This window comes from Motacilla alba, chromosome 7, assembly GCF_015832195.1.
Source record: "Motacilla alba alba isolate MOTALB_02 chromosome 7, Motacilla_alba_V1.0_pri, whole genome shotgun sequence".
Taxonomy (NCBI): Eukaryota; Metazoa; Chordata; class Aves; order Passeriformes; family Motacillidae; genus Motacilla; species Motacilla alba.
In genome coordinates, this window is record NC_052022.1 from 10,960,919 (window position 1) to 10,988,246 (window position 27,328).

General features: G+C 41.7%; 1 protein-coding gene across 8 annotated transcripts in view; it reads left to right on the forward strand.

The window, feature by feature from the left end:
- SEMA5B (semaphorin 5B) overlaps positions 1–27,328 on the forward strand; it is a 267,620-nt gene that overhangs the window by 95,241 nt on the left and 145,051 nt on the right. The window contains exon 4 of one of the 8 annotated variants that reach the window (XM_038143562.1): positions 7,519–7,561. The exons of the other annotated variants lie outside the window; for them this stretch is intronic. The gene's annotated coding sequence lies outside the window, so the exon portion shown is untranslated. The remainder of the gene's footprint in view (positions 1–7,518; positions 7,562–27,328) is intronic. 8 annotated transcript variants of the gene reach the window in all.

Genomic DNA, 27,328 nt, shown 5'->3' on the forward strand with positions numbered 1-27,328 from the left:
GGTGGTAGAGACGGAAACCCAGAAAGCACCTTTTGTCTGAGTTAATGAACTTCATTAATGGAGAGTGAAAATGTGGTCCTCCTTGTATGAAGTGGGCATTTCTCATCCTGTTGTGAGATGCTTGGGGATAGTGTCAAGATGTGGTCTCACAGGGGACTTCAATTCCTCAGCAGACAAGGGAATTGTACCTTAGGATTCCTTGGGAGCACTGTATCTCAGTTTTCCCACTGGTAAAGCTGAGGGCTTTGCGCTAATGGAAGCAGCTGGATTTTAAGGCTTGGTCAGTTAGTATCTGTGGAGAGTTAGTGTCTCCTGAGGGAGAGAAGTTACACTGTGGGGCAATCCTCAGCTGGAAATAAACAGTACCAGGCACCATCCAGCACCTTCCCCAGTGCCACGTTGTTGAAGACCTCTGTGCTGAAATCAGTTACAGCTGTAAAGACATTTCTATGTGCATGCTTAGAAGTTGAAGGCTAACATTTGTAATACATTTGAAGTAAATTTGCATTCTGGCCTCTGGTACAGAGCATCTGTTTGATGCTTTTGCTGCTTAGTTCTAGAAAGTTTGTTCCCAGTGAGTTTTCATCTGAGTACATTCATTAATCCTTTTTGGACTTAGCTTACCCACAATATAGAAGAAGCTTTGAAGTAGATTGGCAACTTTTCACTACCCTTCTTTCTTTTGTTTTGTTAAATAGTAAGTTTAAAGGTACTAGAGTAGGTCAAGACTTGCATGCTTAAACTGTTTGTTTCCTGCAAGAAAAGAGATAGGGATTTAAACGTGCCATTCAAGCTAATCATCTCATAATCAGGAGTTTACTGACCTAGAAACTTAATCTAGTCCTGTGAGTTCAAGTATCTGGAACTTTTTTTTTAGAAAACAGAAAAAATATTATTTTCAAATGAGGCATATGATTGGTCTAGTTCTCACTGTTTTGTAGATACCATTAATTTGAAAATTACTTCTGTAATTTTACTTCTGAGGAGCTGTTATCTTGCTTCTGTGCAGGCAAACTGTGAGACCTAGCCCCCTGAATTAAGCAGAGGGTGACCAAGTACATATGAAAATGGACAGATAAATACCAATGCAGGACCATTTGAAACAGGAAGAAAGGAAGGAAAAAAAAAAAGGAAAATATAAAAGGGAAGATTATCTGTCTAGCCGTATTGGCAAATGATAAGAAAAGTGACTTAAAGCATTATATTGCATTTTTTCCTGCTTAGGGTTTGATAAAAAACTCACTAAAATAAATGGGAAACTTTCCATGATGTTCTTGATTTTGGGCTGGGATGCCTGATCAACACTTACTCTGTCTCCCTGCAACGAATTGCTAAGTGCCTCTAGCAAATAAAGATACTGTCAACAACCAGCACTATCAATACTACTCGGCACTGTCAAAGCAAACTCATCTGTTGTTGGCTAAAATGACTCCTTAACATGTAGACAGGAAAGCACTTGCTTTGAATATGGATATGGATATAACCCAGTCATGTGGCATGGAACCCCATATGTTCAATAAAGAGTAATTTTTAGATAGACAAGTGACCTTGAAACGCTTTTAACAATTTTCTGCATCATCACCTTTTAGACTTCTTACTGTTCAGCTTTAGTTCAGTTGTATTTAATTTTCCCCCTGTTTTTTTTATGTCCTATAAAGTTCAGTGTGTGCAGATTTGGTTTGGGAATGGAGGTGGAGCACAGCTGGTGGAGTGGAGGAACAGGGAGTGAGATCTTTTTAAGGCAGCTAAACTTGTAACCAGAGAAGATACTGCATTTATAATGTTCCCATTCTTCTCAATACTTAACAAGAAAAATGATTGTGTGTGTGTGACGTGAATATTCAGCACAGAGCTTTGGTAGCTGACCGCTCTCTTTTCACAGCCATCCAACCGCACACACATTCCTAAGGGATTACCTCACTGCCAGCGCTCCTCAAAGTGTGGGATACGCCGAAGCCGACCAACTGCAAAGCTCCTTTCTGCCTGCTGTGGGGCTGGTTTTAGGCAATGACCTTTAAAACCACAAATCTAACCGTATGTCTACCCCCAAAAAGGTTTTTCATTTGTTAGCTAAATGGGAGAGATGCTGGGCTGGAAACAGGGTAGGGTCTGTAGGTTACATGTAGAAATTCCTTTCCAAGCTTTCCACTCCCCTTTGGCTTCAAACACTCAATAACTCTCCAGCCAGAGAATGTTTGTCCCTTCCTTCTCCCTCTCTCTTTTTTTTTTTTTTTTTTGTGTTCTTCCCTTGTTTTGCATATTCTGACAGCACTGTTTACTTCAGCCTGCAGCTCCCACTGCTTTGTGTGCTTTCTCTGTCTCACAATTGCATAAATAAATCACTAAAGAAAATTTGCATTTGATGGGAATTTTTAGCTGATATTAAGTTTTATTGGTGGAATATAATGTATGTGAGTTGGCTTAATTAAACTGAATTGTCATTTGTGACATGGAGGTCTTTATCTGTACAAGACTATTTTTGCCTTTCATATTTTTTGCTATTAAACATGCCAGTGGATTTGAAAACCCAAGGATGACAGGTCTCAGAAAGTATAGTCTCTCTTGTAGCAAAGTATCTGCTTATGCCAAGTGAAGCAAATCAGCATCATCACAGAGCTGAACAGTTAATTTATGCCATGAATTTCTAAGTGCCAGGGCATGGAATCTGAGGCCCATATATGTTGTAGCACCCTCTAGTCGCCCTGTTGGTGACTTGTGTCACACTAGAGGAGAGATGGAGTCTGGCAAAATGGTTTTGATCGAGGGAAATTTGACTAAAAGTTTGTCCAGGGTTTCTGTGCCCTGATGTGCTACATAGGCTGAAAGTGGCTCCCTGCCCCTCCCAAGCAGCGGCGTGTGCCCCGGAGCGCTGCTGCGTTTGGCTTCTGGGAGTGCAAGGTTCTGGTGGAGCGGGCAGGTGGGCACAGCCCTCCCTGGGTGGGCACTGCCCTCCCTGCGATTGCCGGGCTGCGGACACACACTGCTCCTTCTGCCCCACGGGCTGGGGTATTAACCCCTGCACAGCAGTGGGGAGCGCACGGGAAATTCATCTCATCGGCTGCTGCAGCTTTGTTTCAGAGGCATGAGGAGCCAGCCTCCCAGTTCCCATTTTCATCCTTTTCTTAAAAATCGGAATTAAAGGGAAGGGTGGAAATGCCATTTTACCCTGGAAATGCTATTTACACACACCCAACTAGAGCATCTTTAATCCATCCTCTGCCCAGGACCTTGGTCTGTGATATTTATCCTTCCATGAGAATCAGGAAGGACGTGAGCCTTCTGCAGGATCCCCGGATCTGGCTTCACGAAGCACAGGTTCTTGGGAGGGCTCCATACAAGTTCTGAATTTTTGACTATTTCTCTGAAACAAGGCTGGCAAAGTATAGCTTGAGATTGTCACACTGATTAATACTATTGGTGCAGCTCCCCAAAGTGCATGAGGGACTGATTGAAGTACAAGTTCCAATTTATTTATTTTTCAGGCTAAAGATTTCCACACTTGCACAGCTCTTTGCTGTCATTTTCCATGCAAGGGGTCTGCGTGCCCCTGAGACTGATACTGCATCTGCTCCTCTGCAAAGACAAAGATAAACTGGTTCCTGGTGTGTTGTTCTTTCGCTTACTCTTCAGCATAAGAACAAGCAATAAGAATGCATTTTAGATGTTAATGAAATTAATGAAAGCCAGATCTCGGAAACAGCTGAGATTGTTGACTGTCTCAGGCAGATTTTTACTTCATTTCAATTACAGATGAGCCACAACCAAACCCCTGATTAGAATTGCTCCAAATTTTGGATCCACATCTCTCAGCTTTGCAGTTTTGACCAGTTTCCAGTGTTTAATTTTCTTCCTGTTTTATTTTTCCTTCTGGTTTCACTCCAGGTTTTTTAATGTTTTCATTTTGTCTCCATGAAAGACTGGCCTCATGAAGGACATGAGACGTGCTGCCATAAGTCCCAGTGGGGCTACAGAGGCATAATTTGGTTTCAGGATGTGCCTGTACAGGCTGGGAGGGCTCACACTAGATTTGGGGTTGAGAAGCACTTCTGTGCCATCTTGGCAGGCAGGTGGCTGCTCCTGCTGCTGTCCTGGTAGCTCAGTAGGGCACAGCCCTGGCAAGTCCTAAATGGCAATGTCTTTCTCAGTGGCCTGAAATGGCTGTGACTCGGGAGAAGTCCCCAGCTGCAGAACCTTACTGCTGCCTTGTTACCATGCCTTCACCCGTAATTCCAGGCCACCCCAGCAACAGTGCTGTGTTCTCAGTCTGCACATATATAAATTCCATCATGAATTTATACTCTGATTAAAAAAAAAAAAGCCTCCTGGAGAGGGTGTATTAATAATGAACAGATTCCTTTTTATGTCTCCTGGATAGAAGGGGACCTCAAGCCTCTCCCTAGGGAGAGAGAGTGGTCTGTGCAATCCAGTTAGAAACCACAGAGGCAGCAAGCACACAGGAAAGGCTGGTTTGTTATCCTTGTTCTTTCATTGCTGTATTCAAATCCCAGGAACAGTATTACTTTGGGTCCACAGATATTGTGCAGTGCATTTTTAGGGGAGGTTGAGAAGAATGCCTGGTCATAATGGTTTTAAAAACATTGATAAAAGAGGAAGAGGAAAACATAATTTACATTAAATGCTACAGTACTTCATTTACACAATATAATAAAAAGCAAATTTTGTGATTCAAGTAATGATTGCAGGTTACTAAACTGGGCTTTAAAGGCTTCATAAATGAAAGCCTTTTAATAAATTGTGAACATGGACAATAATGCCCTTGGAAATAGAGAGAGTCTTTATTAAGCTTGACACATTTGTTCTCCACCCACCCACTTTCCTGTTGCTTTCCTTGGTCCCTGGATCACTATTACAAAAATGTGCCAGTGGGACAAAGTTTGAGTTGGGATACTACATGGGAAAGCTCCACGTTCCATGGCTGCCAGGGCCTAGAGAGCATGACGTCTTGGGAGGAGGCTGCAACACCATGGATTTACTCTGGTCAGAAGAGTGGTTGTGGGGCAGCTGGAGGAGCTGGGAGCCAAATTCATCACCAGATGGTTTCCATCCACGTGTGTAAGAGACCTCTCCTCTGCCAATTTTGAAAGATTGAGCAGAGCACTCACTGACACATGAAAGTTGCTCTCCCCGGGTACCTGCTCAGTTGGGAATTTGGCAGCTGGTGATGGGAGCAGGCATGGGGCTGAAGGGCAGAGCAGGGCTGGGCTTCTTTAGGGCCTGATTCAGAGCACAGTAACATCAGTGGGTGCTTTCTCACTGGCTTGAAGAATGTGGCCTCAGCAGTGCCCAAGTGAGGAACTTTGGCAATCATTTCACTGTTTCGTTGTTTTCACAGGTCTGTTCTGACTGGCATCAGGCTGGGACTTAGTGACCCAGAGGGGAGGTGGCAGAGGGAGAGGCAGGCAGCAGACAATAGAGCCTTCCTTCCCTTAACCGATAATAAACCGTGCTGGTGTAAGGGGAACTGTTCCTGCAGGTACAGCCTTTTGATTAGAGATCTGAGAGTCATAAAAAACTTCCTGTCATGAGGGTGAGCGCATGAGACAGCCCTGCCCAACTGCAGTTTTGGATAACTTAATTTTACCTGCTCAACTTGCCTCCTTATAGAGAGGAAAATTCTGCTCTATTTTGCCTAAATTATTAAAGACTGATGAGGTTTCCAACCTCGAAGTGACTGCATTTCAGTGATGGATGAGTTGATTCTTCTGTGGATATAGTAATCAAGGCATTTTTCAACATCTTCGGCATGAAAGGCACAATATAAATGTGAAATATTATTTTGTGCCATGCAGCTGCTCAAATCTCAAATACACATTATGTCTCAGTAATATAGACAGTGTTTAAGACTGTTAAATTAAACTATTAAAGCCTATCGAAAAAACAGAGATGACAGAGTGCAAATTAAATCTGAATTATCGTTAAATTGCTGTGCCAGTAGTTTTCAAATACATTCATGGTGACCTGGAAGAGAGCAGGGGGAGTGGAATGACATTCACACCTCCTAATTGGAGTCATTATCCATTCTTTGTTATCGTGCTGCCCACAACAAGGGCACGGCTGGGACACCAGTGACTTGGTGGGGGCACAAGGATGCCTCGGACTGCAAGGGATGTTTTGAATGTCCTGTCATCTCTCTGATTTAAAGTCAGGACACGGCCAGGCAGTCAGATAGTTTTTAAAGGCAATAAATGCCTGCAGACTCTTTTCAGTTCATGGTGACTGAGGCGGGGGGTTCGGAGAAGAAGGGGGGCATGGTGCATGGCTGGGTTGTGCTTCTGAAAAATATTGGTGTCCTAAGGACATGTTGGTTCTTCCTCTCCTCTTCTCTTCCCTGCTAACAGCCCAGGCTCATTGAGAGCCTTGGTGGACCAGGGGTTTGGAATAAAATCTCTGGGCCTTCCTGGAATATCAGATAGAAAAGGAGTTTTCTAAGTTACCTAAATGATCTGCCTGCCAAAACATGAGTGCACCTGATAGTATGTTCTCAGGTACTTTGCCTGGTTCATTTCTATCCAGTTGCAAGTGATGAAATTTTCAGAGCTTCCTTTGGAAGTTTATCTCTGCTCCATTCTCTAATAAACTCTCCACAGTGCATTTTCAAATTAAGATTTTGCCTTTGTTTTCCTCAAGTCATTACTCACAATGGTATCTCAAAAAATTCTTTTCCATCCTTAATGTTTACAAGCTTGCAGGCATGTGGATATCTGTTTATTGTGAGTAACCTGATGCCAATCCATCAGTTTGCTTCTTGGAGGACTTTATGACAGCAGAAAGTGATTAATTTTCAAAGCAGACACAGCCTTTAATCTGCAGAAAGGGAAACAAACTTTTCCCCTCTCCTTTGCTGATTGAATCTGGAAATGAATGAATGATACCTGACTCAAATGTGTTTCTAAACTAGTTTTCATTAAATGTATTTGGTCAGTGCTGATCATCAGAAGTGTCTTGAAGATCGGTCTGTGTATGTATAGGGTGCTAAAGTCAGATGAGCTTAGTGATCGATATTCATTCAACATCTTAATCTGCTCAACAGTATTAAATGGATTGCCCCAATGTCCTTGCAAAGCAGGGAAATAATGTTAACTCTTGAGCAGGAATATTAAAGTAGAGAGGATAAATGTGGTGTCCAAAATATTGCCAAGCAGCTCCTGACTTGTATCTTTGTGCCCATCATCCAGCTGTTTGTTGTCATAAACCAATGCATTTATAACTGTGTAAAACTCCCAAGGATGGCCAAGAAAATCCAAGACTGACAAAACTGAAGGAAACATCTCAATGTGGCTCCCCTGTATGTGCTATTGTATTCCCAGATCTCTCAACTACTTGTCTCCAGTGGCAAAGCTGTGACTAAACCCAAGTGCACATACAACCTTAGTTCTGAGTATAGTTTATTTGTTGTCTGGGTGTTTTATTAATTTTGGGCTCCTCTTCAAATGGTGGGAACACTGATCTTTAAGTCCATTCCTTGCTTTGCTGTTAAAATATATTTCCTGTTTCCAGCATGCGACTGAGCCTCTGTCCATGAGAAGTTGAACTTAAATATGTAAGTCATTTTACATACTGCTCTACTATAAAAATCCTACTAATTTTATATACATATACAGTTAGCACAGTAATGGCTAAAGATCTGTGTTTCTCCCTGGACTTACCATAGGAGATCTCTTCAATTTCCCTGCTGCAAAATGAGAGGGTAACAGTGTATTTAATTTAGTTATTTGAGGCCAAGACTGCTACGGGACATTTCTCTGTGGCTGTGTCTTCTGGGGAGATTTGAATGAATGGCCAGGAAGAATCTGAATCATCCAGTCATGCAAATTAAACCATTTCAATAATATGAGGGCTACTTTTCCTGATCCATAGTAATTGATGAGGCTCATTATATGTTAATATCACTCCTTTTTTTTAATCTTACATGTAATTCACTACAGTGTTTCAATGTGAAGGTATAATTAAGATTCAGATGGCAATTTCATTCTAGACTGCTCTCTACAGTTGCTTTAATAAAAATTAGAGCTTGGGATGCTATTTTCTCTAGAGGCAGAAAAAATATTCTTTTTGATACTTCAGATACAAATCCATCCAGCCACTGCTGAATTTTAAAAAAATGAAAAGTACCACCACTTTCAGGCAAGCACTGCTTCTCTTCCCCCTCTGCATGGTTCAGTGCCCCTGCTGAAGTTCTTGTGTTCAGTGCAGCAGCCAGGACTCAGTTCCTAAATGCTCAGAAACTCTGACTTTCATGTCAGCCTTGCCCAGATCCTCCATCTACACACTAATGGTAATTACCAGTGCCCATGGTGCTCCTGGTACAGCAGCCAGCTACTTCAAGATCTGCATCACCAAGCTGCTGGGGGAGAAATCTGCATGTGAACCTTCATGAAATTTCATTGATACTTTATTTTACATATCGGGTGCTTATGTGGGGCTTCAAGTGGGCAAAAAGCCTTTGCAGTGAGGGCAGGAGAGGCACGTGTGTGTCTGTGCCCTTGCAGTGTGTCATTGCTTTGTACTGATCCTTGTCTTTACCAACAGGCTCTGCCTGTATGTGGGATTTGATGGCTGCCTACCAGCTGACTACACACATGAGTTTATGGCGGGGATGCAGCTCCCTGTTGACAGAAATGCTTTGGAATGTAGCATATGAAAAGAGCAAACCGAAATGTTTCTGTAATAGCATGTGAGGAAAGACAAATGTGGGTGTACATGAAAACATCCCAGCGAGCCTGCTGACATGGGCAGAGAGAGGGGGAGGTGGGAGTTTCTGTGCTTTTGTAAAGAGAGTAAAGTAGTCACCACCTGGTAGTGGGAATTTCTGAAGTGGATGGCAAAATCTCTTCTTTTTTTTATAGCAACCATTTTTTGGAAGTGACCATTTTTGTTGCTGCATTGTGTAGGCCGATATCAGGTGCATTGTGAACCCTCTTCAGAGGTTTTCTCTGCTGGGTACTTGAGGACAATGGGAGTCTGTGTGTCTGGAGCACAGACCTTGTGCTGGTCCGAGCTGGTGCCTGGCAGGGCATACCAGGTCTTTCCTCTGCCAGAAGGGAGATGAGCATTTTACAGCACTCTCAGCGTGAGTCCCCATGGGGTTCATGGATTGGAACATAAAGAAACTATCCCACCAAAGCCATGCAGCCCCTGGGGGCAGAAGAAGAACAGAAGGGGAGAGGCTGCTGGTGGAGGGGGACAAAACCCCACCTCTGCCTCAGTGCTGGGGGGATGAGACAATGTGCACTTACCTCACTCCTTTTCAGAGAGATAAGTGCTGGGGTGATCCTGTAAGAGCCAGAGTGACCATCATCCCACTCTACAGTGGGGAGCACCAACCAAAATCACTGAGTGATTTCTGACTCAGTTTCCCCTCCTGTAAGCTGGAGGAGATCTTTCCCAAAGATGCAGTAAAGATAATTAGGATTGCACTGATGCTGTGGTGTGAGGGACAATGTGAGTCCTTCAGAGAGCTTTCTATCTGACAGGTGCTTTAAATATGTAAAAAGAAATGCAAAAATTTGGCTTCACTTTGCACCATGTGGAAAAGCAGGACATGTCTTTGAAGAAAGGAATTTATGGCAGTGTCCTAGTTCTGAAGGACTGCAAGTGGTGTGGGTCCTCTTCTCCCTGGGTGTAACTGCAGCTCCTGCACCAGGCTCACACAAATGTGGGAATCTGGGGTTGCCTGTCCATGCAGGTAGCTGCAGTGGGAGTGTGTTGTCTCTGTGCCATGTGTTGTAGCATAATGTGAATTTTGGAACCAAGCCTGTTTTTAATAAATTGTACCTTTCCTCAACTGCTTCCTGTCTAAATACTGTGTGTTAACCCAGAAACGAGCAACCACCACAGCAGCTGTCAGTGGATTTTTGTATGCTCTCAGCAAAGACCCTCTGAGGAATTTTCTTGTTAAACAGACGAGCTATCAAAAGCACCTTTTCCTGCCAAAAAGGGCAAAAAGCACAGAAAACTGAGTGAATGTTCAGTGAAATTCTGTTGCAGTTTAATGAGATCAGGCCTTGGAAGGAGATCTCTCCTGACTTGTGCCTGCTGCGAGGAGAGCCAGAATAATACGTGAGAATCTTGAGCATATAAACCCTTTATCATCTTTGCTTTGACCCTTTCAGGACATACCAGTAGTTTTGATGTATTTCTGGTGGATGCTGTTGCTCCTGGAGGTGAGCTGGGCAGGGGGTGTTTGTAGGGCATCATGTACAGCAAGGTCTTGGCTACTCATGGACAAACCCTAATCAGGGAGGCTCGGGAGTATTGTTTCAGCCTTCAGTTGCATTTCAGACTGGATCTTGAGGAGGGAAATTACTGACATCAATTGTAAGAAAACAAAGTTTATCACCAGGTCTGTCTATAAATGAATAAAACAGACCAGGACTCTCCAACCTGAAAAAGAGATGGACCAAGTGGACATGTGATAGAGATCCAGCCGATAGGAGAGAGTGTGGAAGCAGGCAAGGAGACGGAAAGAGGAAGGATGTGTCTTCAGACACCTGGAAGTCACCGTTTTGCTTGCTGTGTTGTTTTATGTCAAATTCCAAAGGAGCATTGGTTCAATATTGCTGTTGGATGGAAAACTGTGAGAAAATCAGGATGAGTGGTGATATATAGGAATTGACCTAGCAAAGTGATGGGACAAGGCTTGATTCAAGCAATAGAAAGGTAGAACCTGGATTTTTGGAAAGAAAGAAGGAAAATTATCTGGTTTGAAACAGAGGGTGATATTAAAGAGAAATTCTGTGTCTGATAGGCAGACAAACTGATCACATGAATTAAGACTATTCATTTCAGTGGTAGTAGAGAAATGTGCTGTCTGCTTTTATTCTGTCTCAGCCTGGGTTTGGCCATTTTTATTCTGAGTCACTGCTGCCCTTCTGTACGGAATTCAGGAAAGGCTCTATACTGAATCTAAGTCTTTCCATTATCTTATTTCCTTCCTAAAGGAGCAAGATTGATTCCCAATAAAGCAGCTGGTTGATTTTTAAGATTCTAGGACTTGCCTATTTGTTTGATTTTTGGGTTTTGCATTTAACTGGTTACCTGCTCAGTCCCGCCTCTAAATGACTTTCACCCAGCCTGTGGGCACAGACTGCAGCTTTGTGTCCAGGCTATCACACTCTGCACCACTTCTCCAGGGATTCCCACCACAATGTCAGATATTAAATAAAAAGTGTTGTTTCACCTTCTCCTTCGGCGGTTTTGATTTTTATTCAATTTGTCCCTGCCTGTCAGGACTGAATGACTGGAAAGGAAGGAAAAGTCACCGAAGCTCTTTCTTCACAAACCCTGAGCGTGCTCTGCTTCATTCTCCCCATATTCCCAGCAGCAAATAACCAGTTTTTTTCAAACTCTTACATTTTCTTTATGCTTATTTTTCACCCTTGTTGCCTTGACTTCTTCTTCTGGCACTGAGATCTTCCTCTCTGGGGTATTTCCTACTTCAGTGAGTAGGTTTGGCAGTAATGAACATTGGAGCATAGTCCAGGCCAATAGTGCAATAAATACCTTGATATTTCTTATTTATTTGTGATTAATATTCACACACTAAACCCAGCCATTTTTCAGGTTAGAACTTTTTTTTCTTTGTCTCTGACCACTGCAAACTCTTCCTTTTATGTAGAAGAGAAAACAATTTTTCCTCCTGCTTTTTAAAGGGATGCTGTAGCACTGAGGAGGCTGGGTTAGGAAGCTGGCTGGTAATTTTGCATATTATACACAGAATAGGACAAAGTCTTTTCTCCAGAGCTACTTTGGTTGTGTAGCACCAGGCCCTTGCTTGTGAATGACACAAATACTGTGCAGATGAAAAAGTGAACGCAGCTGTGTCTGGTATTGAGCATTATGTTTTAATACCTTCCTGAAGATAACTTTCACGCTGCAGGATGTTGGTTGTTTGACACACCAGATCGTTCTTGTGGGTGGTACCTTCCTACAGGACTCCAGAAGTCTACTGGCACAACAATTAAGGGTGCATATTTTAAACAGATGCAGATAAAACTGGCAGTACTTCCAGTGTGCTGCCAGTGGCAGTATCCAATGTCACATGCTTTAGGGAAGATGTGAAAAGTTACATGGTGGCATAAAGGATTTTCCTCTGCCTCACAGCCATCAGAGCTGGCTGGTGTCCTGAAGCATGTCGATGCTATGCATACAGGGATGTTAGGAGGGAGATGCTGATGTTACAGAGCAGAGCAATGATGGAAGCAAAGGTAGCTGGACCAGTATGGCTTGGCCAAGTGTGCAGCCAGGGAGGGTCAGGATAAATTTAAATAGTGCAGTGGAAATGCTCAATTTTCATTACATTTATCACTTACAGTCCATACAGTTTAGTCCTTTCTTTCAACTGGATAAATTGGGTAAATCACTTACTCAAGTCCATAGGCAAATATTACAATAATTTTCCTCAAAATTAAAATATTGTTAATGAGTTCTTATGGTCTATCATGAAGCAGTGAAGACTTGTGAGCATCTGAATTTCATAAAACTCAAATGAAAAATAGGTGTGCTTTTTTCCTCATTACTTAATTAACCACAGTCTGCTTTCACTTTTAGCTGCTTTTTTATATTTGAGTGACTGTGATTTTGCCCCTTCCTCATGTATTTGAGTCAGCAGAGCCATCACTCAGTTTTGATATAATAACCATGTAGGAGATTGGGGCCGCTTCCTGTAATTTCTTAATTCCCACCTATCGAAGAGAGAATTAAGACAGAATTGATACAGACAACTTGGCTGTAACTTCTCAATGTATAGGATGTACATCAGCCTGAAATATCCTTCCTGCAACTGAGACCTGAGCATTGCCAACACTGACATCAACTTGCTTTGGGACTCTGCTCCGTATCATTCTAGCAGGTGGTTCCCAGTAACAAAGGAGATTAAATATCCCAAAGAATTCTACTCAGCGGTATAAAATGTTATTAAAAAGAACATCTAAATAAGGTTTGTGTGTTTCTTGCTCTCTGGCTGCGCAATGTCAGGGTGCCAGGCAATGCTGGCTGATTTTGTAGGTGTGGGAGGCACAGATACAGTGTGGTGGTGAGACTGAACTGCAATTTTAAGGAGGCATTTGTTGGAGAAATGCCCACACAAGCTGCAGAATTGCAGCAGATTTAGCCATTGTTAGGTGGGCAAATCCATTTTCATCCAACTCTATCAGCAGAGTGAAACTGAGTAGGACTGCAAATTGTGGAGTAGATTGGCCCATGGTGTAACAGCAATTTCCCACTTCTGCCTTCAGGGACAGGCAGACCTTGCTGCCCAGGCAGGCTCACAGGCACCACCCTCCACCTCTTGTCTTCTCAGGTGGAAATCAACTTGACTTTGTGGGCTTGGGTTTTTCTCGTGTTTTAAAGCTTCAGCACATCTCCAGTTTCTGAATAAGAACTAGTCCCATGTAGAAAACTCCATCAGCACAGGGCCAATACAATGCCTGTTGCCCTCAACGCTGAACTCTTTTGTTCTGATCTTCTGAGAACTTTGCCTTTCAGAGAATCCGTATCAGTAAGGCAGCAGTAATGCAGAAGTCAGCCTGTGCTGAAGTGCCTGAATTTGGTGGCTAACCTGTGCTGATGTCTGTGGGTCTCAGCTCAGCTGCCTTCCCTTCCAGATGTAGCTGAATGAAACCTGGCCCACTTTTGTCTACACTGTGCTGCCGTCTTGCAGTTCCATTAGGGTCTGCAGCACCTGGTACAAAATTATGTTTAAAAAAATTAAAAAGGCAACTTAAAAAAAATTATATGAAAAAGAAAGAACAGAGAAAAAAATTAAAAGAACATACCTAGGTCAGCTGCACGAACAGTGTTTCACCATTCTTTGAAGAGAATAGCAGATCTTTCTTTAATCAGCAATTCCAAGCTGCTGAATTGCTCTGGGATGTCTGATTTATCCAAATATCCTATCTTACACTGAAATCAGACTCTTAGTGTTGCTTATACACTCTTCTTACAGCTGAAAATCCTAAATCATTTTAACATTTAATCTACTGTCTTTACTCCTTTGAGCAAAAATAATGGAAAGAGGATAGAGGGAAAAAGAAAAACACCAGTGGGAAGTAGAATCAAATCTGACTGATGAGACATAATGTAGCTAAGTAACAGATGTCAAGCACCTTTAACTGATTCTTTATATATTCTTCCAAAGGCTCGTCTCCCCTGACTCTCACAGCCGAGTGGTTTGGGTGTGTGTACAGCAAGTTGGTGCAAATCAAAAGCAAAACATTTGTCCACAGACTTACAAGGAGCTTTTCAGTTAAACAGTGGTGGTATAAATGCCAGCCTGATCTGATCTATTAGTGCAGTTGAGTCTAACCTCCCTAGCCTCTTAAACGTAGAAAAAACAACAGCTCTTAAGTGGCTGTGAGGTTTCGATTACATTTCACCCCAGAGGGACGCAGCAGTGACCTGTTGCTGATGGATTTGAGTATGTTGTCTGACAAGAAGGTGGGTTTAAAAACAGTTGCTGCACCATGTGCTTAGTTATTACATTAAACTACTTTCCTTGACTTGGATATCTCTTTTTCTCCTCTCATCAGGCTCAGGTAGTTCAGGGGATTCCCACCTCTGATACAAAGATTTTTCCTCATTGATGTTCCAGAAATCAATATGAAAAGAGAAGTAATTTTAGATATTAAAAAAGCATGTACCAACATTTGAACCCCTACCATGGTGAGAAAACTGCTTCAGATGGTTTTTTTTAAAAGCTAAGAAGATTATTTTCTCTGACTAGTCTGAGCAAGAGTTATTTCAAATGTAAAAAGACAAGTTAGAGTTTTGGGAACACTTTTACATTTAAGTCCTTAGAATAAACATTGTCTTACCCACATTATATAATAAAAGAGCTTGGTTTACTTAGCTGGAAGCCATAGATGATTTTTCTTGAAAGTTATGAATTGCTTTCCTAATTCCTTTGGAGCCTTTTATTCTCTTTTAGAGCTAACCAGCAACAAGAGAAGAATTAAATATTGATTGATAAGGCAAACATTTTAAAGGGGCTGAAAATTACATAATTGTCATGACCCTGAAAGTGTTTAAATTAAATAGTAATATTTCATCTTTCTTTAGTATGTCACAAACTTACATGTGTACATTCCAGCTCAAAACAACTGTCCTGTGTAATGGATTTGGTTTTACAGATGTATTCACCATTAGCCTATGTGTGAAGACTACTAAGCAGTTTTTAATTAACTTATGTCGAATGTTGCATAGCGGTACATCAACAAGAACTTAGAAGAACAAATCTTCATTCAGCTCAGATCAATACACGTATGTAATTCAGCGCACCTGTACAGAAATATCCTGCAAAGACACCTTAACTCTGACCCATGAGGCACTGCAGACAGCAGAAGTCTATTTCAATAATTATTGCAGTAACAAGGATGAATAGAAATACATCCTCAGATGCTTTTGCACATACTAGTAAGTTGCTCAGATCTATCTGCCTGCATTAAATTGGGTAAGTTACCTCTTGCAGAGCTAGGAGCTGAACCAGGTGTTCCAGCCATGGTAGCCCCAATTCACATCCTCTTTGATCTTTTAATAACCTGGTGAAAGTGAATGGCTGTGGATTCACCTGCCCATATCTCTTTCTTCAGCAGACTCTAGTTCTGCCTTTTCAACTCCTTGGAGCCTGCCTACCAGGCAGTGTTAATGTGTAGCTATGTGCTGTAAGTTCGAGTCTTTCCAGCAGCATTACAGCTCAGATATTCCCGGGCAAGGTGTGTAGCTGTGCTCCATTCTGCCCTGCCTAAATTGCTGATGATACCTGTAGTACAAGTTTGGAAGATGGTGTGAATGCATCTGCGCCTGGCTGAGGGATCCCAGGGTAGATCAGCCCTAAAATGTGAGAGGCTTCTCACTTGAGCTGATGAGACTGCAGAACATGACTGTACTGTCCAGAAGAAGGTAGTATTGAAACTTTGTAAGCTACTAGTTTTGTTTGCCAGTAAGAATTACCCTTTGGGAAGAAAAAAGCCCCAATATTACTCACTAGGTTACACTTTTGAAAACACTCCTGCTTTGCAATGCTTTCGTCTTGGCCGTTTTCTTTTTTCTCTAGTGGAGAACAAGTGCTTGAGTCTGTGACAGTCTCAGATGGTTCAGGTATGCCTGAGTACCATCACTGAATTTCTTACAGTGGCCTGAGTGCCAATACCTAGCCTGAAACAAGTGATAAAGAGATCATTGGGTGGGTAATTTTTGATGAGAGCTCACCGGCAGCACTGCAGCCAGAGGAGATCTGCCCAGAGGAAGTCAGATCACCATGACAGACAATTGTGTGGACTTCATGTGTTGCACAGAAAGAAGGCTAACACAGTCAACAACTTTCCTGCATATTTTCCTCTTAACAGTATGGGCATGGATCAGTCAGGAAAACAATTTATCTACTTTCATAATTTGTCCTTATTCCTATTGCCTTTCGAGTGGTCACTGAGGTACAAGGATGAGAAAATTTAAATCTGTGAATGGTCAGTATCAAGTGGCATTTGCTTAACCCACTACTTTGACAGAGCTCTGCAGCAGCAGCATTTCCAGTCCATTTTCTCTGGCCAATCTCTGCTTCTGTACAAAACAAACCAGCTCACGACAAACAGGAGTGTGTAACTTATCCATCCTTGAACCTCTCCAGCAACAGCCTCTTGCTGCATAAATCAATGGACTGTTTACGTGATGGGGCAGAGAATATGAAGCCAGGGATTTTCACTTCTCAGTGTGGTTCCTATTTGAAACTTGTGTGATCTCCCTGTTACTGCCAGGTTAGCACCAATAAAACATTTTACTGAGAATCTTTGGCAAGGAGGGGTTTTATTTTGTGCTTTTCCTGTCTGACAGATGGTTTTTGGTTGAAGTAGGGGTAGAAATTCCCCACAGCAGTTGCAGGGAGACTTGGCCACATCTACTGGCATTAATTATAATAATTGTCCTTTGTAATTAGCTGCATGCCAGAGATGGAGGCACAACGTCGCCTCTCTGCTGACTCTGATTGTTGGGTCCTTTTGTGGATTGCTCTCCCACAACTGGGAAACAGATTGTTTGGGCTGGAATTAGCGAGTTGTAGGTAGGCAGCAGCTGCTCTTGAAATTTTTTTCTAATATGCTAGTTAGATGTGTGATTTCAAATTGATTTTGTTCATTTAGCAGCCTATTCAACAGGGGAGGAAGAGCAACACGAGCCCCTGCAACTGGTAATGCTCTGTTCTGATAGAGGCTCTGCCTTAGATGACACTCAGGTGTATTTGCAACTCTGTAAATGATCAGTTCCTGTTCCCCTGAAAAGGTAGAAAAGAAGCTCTGCAGGTACCTGCTCCTGGCAGAGAAACCTTTACCCATTGCACGTCATACCAGCCAATGCAGGTGACATTTGAGTTGACCTGAATTTGGTGTAAGCATTTATTCAGTGAAGTAGCTCTGCTGAAATTACACAGGGATTTTCTGCTTTCTGATTTAAACCTGGAGCTGATTTCACTGTTAAGACCCTCACATTTAATATATCAGCCTGTGTATGAAAAGCAGGGCTTTCATCCCAGCCTAACTGATAGTGTAGAACCTAGGCTTACACATTTATTTAGCAGGGTCCCCTGCTTTCTAGGTTAGAATGCAGAAAGTCTAAAGCTTCAATTTTTTTTCCAAAAGGATTTACCACCAGTGGGAACAAGGGACTTGGTATGTCTTAAATAGGAGTGATAATCTTCACTAGAACTGTGAGTGAATGTTGGAAGTGGGCTGCTGCAATAACCCATGTAAGTCATGCAGACAGCCAGGTTGGGATGATAGGGCTTGTACTACTAAATTTTCCTCTGAAACTTAGTCCTTTATATCATGCCAGTCATACCAAGTTACAAAAGGCAGAAGTCTGCTAGCATTCCTATATTGGTAGAACTGTAACATTCCCCACAGTGTACAGCACATTTGATCACCTCCGCAGCAATGCTCTGACTCCCCACAGCCTGTTTTGCCCTAAAATCTCAATCCATTTCACAAACTTAAGTGACTAAGATATTTCGGTAAGGTGAGCAGGCAATCTAAGCACCTCATCATCAAAAAGCAAGTTAGTGTTCACAAAGGTTAGTGCCCAGACTGTGTTAGATTCAAATCCAGAGTTTTTGATGGTCAGTCCTGCCCCTAAACATCAGACCTGGACCAGGTGATCTGCTGATGTGGATGATGCATTTCTGCTCTTGTCAGTGGTCTTGGACCGAGTGGCATCTGGCTCCTAACATGTTGTGTGCAGGTTGGTGTTTCGTGTTCAGGGTATGGCATCAGTGCAATTTTGAAATGAAATCTGATGTGTGTCACACAGCCCTGACAATGCAGAAACTGCAGTGATGCTGTAGTGAGTGGACAGGTAACCAACCATGCTGAGCCACAGGATGGATGTTGTCCAGAGACACTCCTATGCAGTGTTATGAAGCCTCAATGATGAAATTATTAACTTCTCAAAGCAAAACAAAGATATTCCACTTTATCTGGAGAAGAAACTCAGGGTGGCTGCCAACCCTGCGCTGTGGGAAGAAATCTATGCTTCTTTTTTTGGCCCCATGCCAAGCCAAGGCTCACACCAAGGATGGCTCTAACTTTGCTCTGTTTAGTTTGGATGTGTAGGAGCACAGCAATACAAATTATTCTGGTGCCAAAATCAAAACTTGCAGAGGATGAGAAAATCTACATTTTCCTCCTGCATCAATTGCATCAGATGACTTCATCTTATGATATTGCATTGCATTATTAAAGCAAAACTTCAAGGGAGCAGGTGGCCCACTGATGCTATTTCACCTCCCAAGCTGGTTGGCAAATCTGTCATCTTAACATCAAGTGAGAATAAATACTGGAGGTTGCAGTCAAGGGCTTTTTTCAAAAGCAGGGAGTTACTAATGATAATGGCTATTAGTGTTAAATGTTTGCTTTTTTGCAAAGGAGTTGACTATAGTTTGTACTAATTAGTGTAGAGAGGAAAAGGAGACAGCATTTTCTCTGTAGCCATTCAATTCCAAAACCATTTTTGGGAGAGTTGGGATTACCTCTTCTCTAAATTTGAAGTGATATGTTCATGTTGAGGATTCAAGGATTATTTTTGCAGTCTTGACTGGAGGAGAAGGCATGGATCAGAACAAGAAATTCCTACTTGTTGCCTGTCTGCATTCTGCATAGTTTAAATCATCTCCAAATTGAAAAGAAATTTAAGTAGAAAGAAAACCCATATCCAGCACTCTCACTATTCAAGGAAAAAAGCAAAACCACAAACAGCACAAGGGAAAAAATCTGCATCTCAATCTCATTGTTGCATTAAAGGAGATACATTGAATTTGCAGAATGGCTGCAGCAACTTTTGAATAATAAATGAAAGGGGAAAATTGCTTCCCTGTGCACAGAGAGAATGCCAACAGCTGTGCTGTTTGCTTGTGTGCTGCTTGCACAGATACACTGGCATCACTTGGGACCCATGAAGAAGAGCGTAGCAAGTCCAGAGTTCCTCAGTTTTCCCTCCTGCTCTAGCTCAGTCCTTAAGAAAGTTTAAAATTCCTTTTATTGCTTATAATCAATTTTTGTTGCTTATCTCTTCTTCTCTATTGGCAACTGGCCAGTTAAAGGGAGGGCAAAGGAATGAGAAACAGAGGCCAAATAAGGAAACACAAGTCTAAATACTTGAGGGTTTTTTTCTTTTTGAACTCAACCTTTTCTTTTTCAGTTTTGTTGTGTATTTGCTGTAGATGAGAAATCAGGATTAGTGGGCTTGGCAAAAGTCACTACCTTGAGTAGTTAATCTAGAGAAAAGTCTTTATCGGGAGTGGTTGAGCAAACTCAGGTTCTTTAGGCTGGATAAAAGGAGGCTTTGGAGGGCCTTGTTGCTCTCCATATACAACCTGAAAGGAAGCTGTGGTAAGGTGAGGGAGAGTCTCTTCTCCCAAGCTGCAAGTGATAGGACAAGAGGCAAGAGCCTGAATTTGTGCCAGGGGAGGTTTAGATTGGATATTGGGAAAAATTTCTTCTCTGGAAGGATTGTCAAGCACTGGAACAGGCTGCCCAGGAAAGTGGTTGGGTCATCATACCTAGAGATGTTTAAAAGACATGTAGATGTGGCACTTGGGGACATGGTTTAGTGGTGGCCTTGACAGTGCTGGGTTAATGGCTGGACTTGATGATCTTGGAGGTCTTTTCCAACCCAGATGATTCTGTGATTCTGTAAATTTGATATGACAACCTAGAATCTGTTCAAAGTAAGATTGGTGCATTAATGCGTCACAGGTCAGGCCTCCAATTTTTTTTTTCCTGATAATCTGTTTATAAAATAAAACCTGGACTGAATTAGTTGTGGTGTCTTTATGGTGGGGTTGAGTAAGGTATAGGACCAGCAGACACCAGCCTTTTTCAGAAAGTTTTCTGAACTCAGGCCTTTGGAGGAGAAGGGGAAAGAACACAAACCCATTACTTACTTAGCTTTCATTTGAATAAAAGAAGCTTTTAATTTTTTTAAAACAAGCTTTAAATCCTACACTCAAAATTTAAGCAGATGAGTGAATAGCAAAACACAGCTCAGAAATCTGTCCCTCACTGCCAGGAAAGCCTTTTGTCTGATGTGGCAAAGAAAACACAGACAATTAGTCATTTTTATGCTTTCAAAGCATTGGTTTGATGGTGCCAAACTTTTTCTGACAGATCTCATCTACTTCAGTTATCTGCCACTCCAGTTTATGAGGTTTCTAGGGCAACTGTCATCTTCATAGTGAGCCACCCAGGATTCATAGAAGGCTGTTTTTCCTAGCACTCCTAGCTCTCTTTTTAAAATCACAGTAAAGTATTATTTTCTATGAGCACAGGCAAATGGTTTCTTGTTCTGGATTTTTGCAAGCCTGATGCTTAGGAAGGCACCATCTTTCTCCTCTGTCAAGTGTCTTCATAGGCAAGGGGTCTTGGCCATGAATATTGTTGTAACTCTCTTGAACTTTGTTGGGAGTAACATTAGCTCCATTGCTCTGGAAAAAATGTAATTGTCTGAGCCTGGGAGCCGGGCTCATCTGAGGAAAAAGAGAGGCGAAGAAAAAGGCAGGGAAATAAAGAGCTCTGAACTGGGACTGCAGAGAGGGGGAGTTTCTGCAGACTGTTCGTGAAATTGCTTCTATCAAAGACTCAGTGCAGTAAGATGATATGGGATTATTTGTATTGGTAGTACCCAGTCCTAAAAAGACAGGAGCTCATTTCCTGGCTGAAAGAGATGGGAGCCTTTGCTCTGGAAACCCACAAGCTGGGGTGAGTTCAATAGGATACTGTGGTTCTGGAATGCTTGTTCAAATATGTTTATTCTGTGAAATAGGAAAACCATTAATCATGCTACCTGGAAGAAATAAATAACCTGAGTAGTCTGAAATTTTATTTTTCTGGAGGAAAATATGTTTACATGGTATGATAATTAACTATGTTTGTCTCTAAAGTCAAGTCTCTGTTCTTAAAACACTTTCTTGTGAAATTAGATAATTTTATCATTCCAGGTAAGATGGATTGATAGTGATGAGAAGATGAAAGGAAGCTGAACCACAGCTGGGTGCAGTCCAGACATGAGGCATGGAGTTCCATTGATGTATTCACAGAGAGGTCCTCCTGTGTGTTAATTTTGTGTTCCAGTGGTGCCTGGGAGCTCTTTGACAGCACTTTTAGGCTGGAGGTTGTGTATTTGAAAAGCATCTAGCATGTTGGTGGCAGCTATTGAGGAAGGAGTATTCTTCACTGCCCATTGGTATCATTCTTCCTGCACTGCACAGAGGCAGCAGCCGAACGGCATTGATCATTCAGGTCTCAGTTTCCAGGCCAGAATGTAACAAAGGGGCCTTGCTGGCTCAAGAGCTTGCTAAGGATAAATGGGTACAATGCTTTTCACCAGACCTTCTCTATGAGGGGGTAGAGGGGCAAGGAAATGCAGTTTGCTATTGAAAATAATTGATAAAGTTGCTTGCTGTTCCAGCTGGAGCCTGTTTGCTGACACCATCCACCCCAGCCACTAATGCTTCCCACTTCCCTGATGAGTGGCCATTTTCTACTGCTGGCTTGGTGTAAGAATATCATGAATAGGATTTTTTATTTATTAGCTGTGTTAATGTGGCACACAGGAGCTTCATTACGTTGGGCACAGTACAAACACATTTATTTAGACTTGTGTGAAAATTACTAATGAGAGAAGATGGCTGGCCAAAGCTCTAGGCGTTCTGACACCTCTGAATAAAACAATGACATCCCAACAATGTTTAAAGTGATGATTCCAGCAGAAACTCAGCCAGCTGCTTCCAGAAACTCCTACAGAATAACATTAGCCTTCTCTAAATACTCTAAAAAACAGAAGAGTTCACAAATGTTAGGAGATGGTCTTTACCCTGAGATGTTTACAGTCGAGAGCCTCCATCCTTCAGAGAAGTGTCTACTTATTTGGTGCATCCAGTGAGAAGTGTTGATACTTGCCTTCTTTAAAATTGTGCATGGGTCTGGATGGTCAAGACAGAAAGTGAAGGGGAGAATTAAGGAAAACTCTTACTTGCTTGAAAAGAAAGAAAAAATGGAGACTTAGAGCTGAAAGGACCTGCCTGAGGCAACAGAGAGAGTCAGTGGCAGAACCCAGAATAGAAGCCAGATGTTCCAAGTCTGTAGCAATATGATTTAACCAGATTTTAACAGAGGTATGTCTTCCTTCAAAGTCTGTTTTCATCTTCCTTTTGAATTTTATTTTATTTTATTTTATTTTATTTTATTTTATTTTATTTTATTTTATTTATCTAAATGGTAGTGAGGGGAGCTTCAAATAAAAATAATACATCTGAGCTTTGGGACGTTAGCTAGGATTCTGATTTACCATGAGCAAGAAGAGCTGCTCTGATGCTGATTCTTAGGTAGGAACCTCAAAGATTGCAAGAGTCTATAAATATTTGCTTTATTTGCAGTGAAGAGTACAGGAAGTTCTGAGTTAGCCTAATTTAGGCTTCAATATAGGCTATTTATGTACTACCTCCTGGGACCACCTCTGATTACTGAAAGAATGACCTTATTGGAAACCAACAAGTAGGTCTGCAGTTAATTATAACGGGTTCAGAGCCTGCTGCAGACCCCTAACAATGGCATTTTTGTGGATATTGTTGTGTATTTTTATTTAACCGTTCAAATCAGGAGAGCTTAAACAGATGGCACACACTTTCCTGCTCTCGGAGAACACCTAGAGAAAGACACTGATAATAACTGAGGGAGGCCAAGCCTAACAGGTCAAGAGAAATGGCAAAGCTCAGGCTGTCTGGCCTCACTAATTACCATCTGAAAGCAATAATGAACTGGTCAGTGGGGTCAGGAACAGGTGATGCTGTGTGGAGAGGGAGAAATGGGGGTTTGTTTTTCTTCTGCATTTGGAAGAAGTGGTTTGGACATGTTGCCTCTTTTTTAATTTTACAATAACAACAGTGACTTAATGTAATCTAAATGTGGCTTTTGGAGAAAATCTGCTTTAGAACTTATCCAAAATAATTTCCTGAAGGAAAAAAAAATATCAGGATAATGTCTGAAGAGAGAAATGTAAAAAACTGACTTACAGGGCAACAAGTTTATACATGGGATGATGCTCCTCTGGGGCATCATAGAAAATGATTATACCAGATTTTGTTCATCAAGGCAAAGTAAGCTAAATCAGATACAAGGCAAAGCCCTTAGGAGGAGGAGGAAAGTATTCAATTTAGTGAGGCAACTGTGATAGTAATTAAAGCCCAGATGGAAACCTTTGAATGTGTCTGGCGTCTGTGCATCCGCTGTGTTTTTTCTGTTAACTTGACATTATAAAAGGAGCACCCAAAGAATAAAGAGATGGTGTTTGAAATTTCATCAGTCAAACACTGTCCCAAATTTGATTTATTGTAAACAATCTGCAAAAATTGCTTTGGGTATATATGATACAGGCAGGGAGTTTTCTCAAGTGGTAATTCACAAAGAGAGAAATTTTACATTATTTCTAGATTTGTCTTTGCTGAAATGCAGTCAGGATTAATTACACCATTTGCCAGCTCTACTGTGAACCCCTTGTATTTCGGACATATGGATAGAATTTTATTCTGCTGTTATATATTCTCTCTGAAGCAGAGTGCTATGCTGGTTACTTTATAAGCAGATACACTGCAAGATTTCAGTAACAAATGCTATACAGTTAAAAAAAAAAGTAAAAATCAGGAATTAAGAAGGGAATCGTTGTCCTACTTTTTTTCCTATAATACACAAGCCAGGAGCAAAGGATGGTACTGTATGGAAACACTGCTAAAGGGTTAGCAAAACATGAGGAGTGATTTGCTATTCCTGCTGAATGGAGGGCTGGGGGCGGCTGTAACTCTGCTGGGCTGTCGCACGCACTGGGAGCCTCGAGTGTCTCCTGCCTTGTGTTTGAGTCATTACTTTATCTGGAGCAGACAGGCTGCTTGCAGTCCCAAATCCTCCGGCATATGCACTACTTGATGCCTAGTAGAGGCATGTATGTGCTGCTGAGATTTACTACAGGCCCCTGAGTAAGTGGAGAGCTGTAGCCCCTGCCCAAGTCTGCCTGGTTTGACAGGCCAGGCTCCGCATCCCAGGCTGGCCTCAAGAGCATGGAGGAAGAGCTTGGTGTTTGCAGCAAGGTAAATACAGAAAAGTATAAAGAGGGGACAGGGAAGATGCTCCTCTTCAAGTATGATAAATCACTTTTCCCCTTATCATGTGTAAACACATATTCAGAGACTTTTGAAGCAGTCTGTTACTCCCTAGACAGTTTATTGGCATGTTGTAATGTTACAGTTCCAGGCAGAGCTGTAGTTAAGTGTGTATAATTAGTGGCAATATTAATGGTCTTTAATGATACTAACTCCAGGCAGAGGTGTTTTCCCTTGGTTTTCATTACCTTTATGCTGATAATGGCTTATATCCTTTGTACTAAATCAATGTTGCCAAAATCCTCCTTGTGGTTTTCACTTAAAAAAGTATCTCTATGTGAGCATATTCCCCCCCACACACACTGTCTTTATATTTTTTCTTTTTTTTTTCTTTTTTTTTTTCTTTTTTTTTTTCATGGAAGTACATGGAGTCTCTTTTGCAGTCCATATCCTGAAATAACAACAAAAAATCCAATTTCTTAAAAATGAGGTTTGCTGTTAATGGAGAATTTTTGAAGAGCTCTGTTCCTAATCCACCTGCTCTGTGGCTTCTGAATTCCCTGCAAGTGATTCACTGCTCATTGATGAGAAACCAAAACCCCGAGTCCCACAACTCATGAATTTGAGACAGATTAAATTTTCAGATCTAATTTTATTTTAATCTTTTTTTTACCTCCAAATTTAATATTACAGGGCCTCACAAGTGACTGTCTATGGAAGGTGGTTTTTTTACATGAGTCAGGACAGCACCTATAACCTTGGAAGTGGAATCTCAGTGTTCATGGGCTCTGTGATCAATCCTCTGGAAAGAGATGAGAAATTCGGAAGTTGATAAAAGACTTGTGTGTAGTGCAAAAGAGGAGCCTATTCCTGATCACCTTTTCAATCAGCTTTTCCAGCAGAAAAAGCTCATCCTCTGACTTTGTTTAAAGACAAACTAATTGTAATTAAAAAAAAAGAAAGAAACAATGGCCTTTTTTTATTCCCTACAACCAACATCTTCTAGAGTTTATAAGACCACCGGTTATATTTATGGCTCTTAAATTTCCAAAGGGGGTCTGTGATGCTTTTGTCTGCAATATCATTGCCACCATGGGACTGAGGTCTGAATCTTACATCAGTGTACATAAGAGGAGGCTTGAGAGATTTATAATGGGAAAATGCTGACAGCTCCATAATTTACTGCAAGGCTAACGGCAGCACTGTAGCTCCTGACAGCTCTAAACCCTTGTTCTGTGGGATGGTTTGTTTCTAATACACTCCCTTTGCTGGATCTTCCCCCACCCTCTCTCTGGTTGAATGGATCTAGGCCTGTGAATATCTACATCGCTGCATTTTCCTTTGGTATTTTAACAGCCTTTCGCTTTTAGGATTTCCCATTGTTGAAATTTGTAAAAGATTTCAGGAACTTCACAGCAGAAAGGCTTTTTCATATAATTTGCCTTTTTTCTTGTTGCTCTTTCTTCAGCCTGGAGTATCTTACATATTCATTGTCACACCGGATACTCCAGCAGCAGCTTTACATTTTCAAGCCCTGGTACTTTGCTGTGTCCGAAAAATGGGTAGACACCGAACAATACCTACTTTTTAACTTATTTGAGTAGAATGCTGTGCATCTGCATAATGGTTTCACACAGAAAGTGCTTTATCTTCATGAGTTGGTGAGTCAGTTTAGGGGTATTCTATTGGCAAAAGCTTTCAGAGAAATTATGCATGGTAAATTAATGAAGGCCGTCTGAGGTATTATTGTGTGTGAATGCACATGCCATTAGAATCAATGGCTGGCTGAAAAAAGTTAACGGTCATTAAGGGGCTGTTAAAAAGGCCAGTGGACACAGATTTACTCTCTTGCAGGGCTCTCGTTGGGTTAGGTGAAGATAGAGATTGCTATTTGCCTCCAGGCCACAGGACAGCCCAGGCTTTGTGCTTTCCTGTCCCCATTTCTCTTGGCTCCTGTCAGTGGCAGATTTAAGAGAGACTGCAAGAGCCTGTCTTCTGAGGATGTAGAGAACATCTTCCCAGCAGGTAAAGACCTTTGCATGACTTTTCCTTTGTTTACAAGTGGTTGGTAACAGAGAGTCCAAGTGGTTGAGCTTGAAATGGCTTAAAACAGTGTGTCAGTGGTGGTGTGAAATGGAACTCTTTAATGGTGAGCTTGCCAAAGAGAAGGTTCTGTTGGTTTTGGTTGATGCCACCCTATCTGATGGTGAGTCTTTGAAATATTGCTCACTCAAATTGTGGGGTATTGGCTCCAGTCAGACAGGAAGAAAAGAGCACTGCAGCAGATCTGACCATTAGCCAATGGTATGGGAAATGCTGAATGCCAACTGGAGACTAGGCAACTGTGTGCCCCTCCTGGCAATACAGCCAGGAATTTGTCATACACAGAGCATAAGCGACGCAAACTGGTTTTCCTGGGCACCTGTATTCCCCTGAGCTGTGTCCTTTCCCTTGAGCAATGTAGATTTTTTTTTCCTGCATTGTATTTTGAGTGCAGTGATTCTGACTGAAATAAAATGCATGGAGAAAATTAATGATTTGATATCTTCTTGCTGCTGCCAAAAGAAAAGTAAAAGAGTCTTTGATCTGATGGCTTTAAAAAAGTGAGCTGGACCAGTTACTGATACTTACTGACCTAAGTAAGTGATAAAGTGACTGTGTCGAAGTTTAATTAGTCTT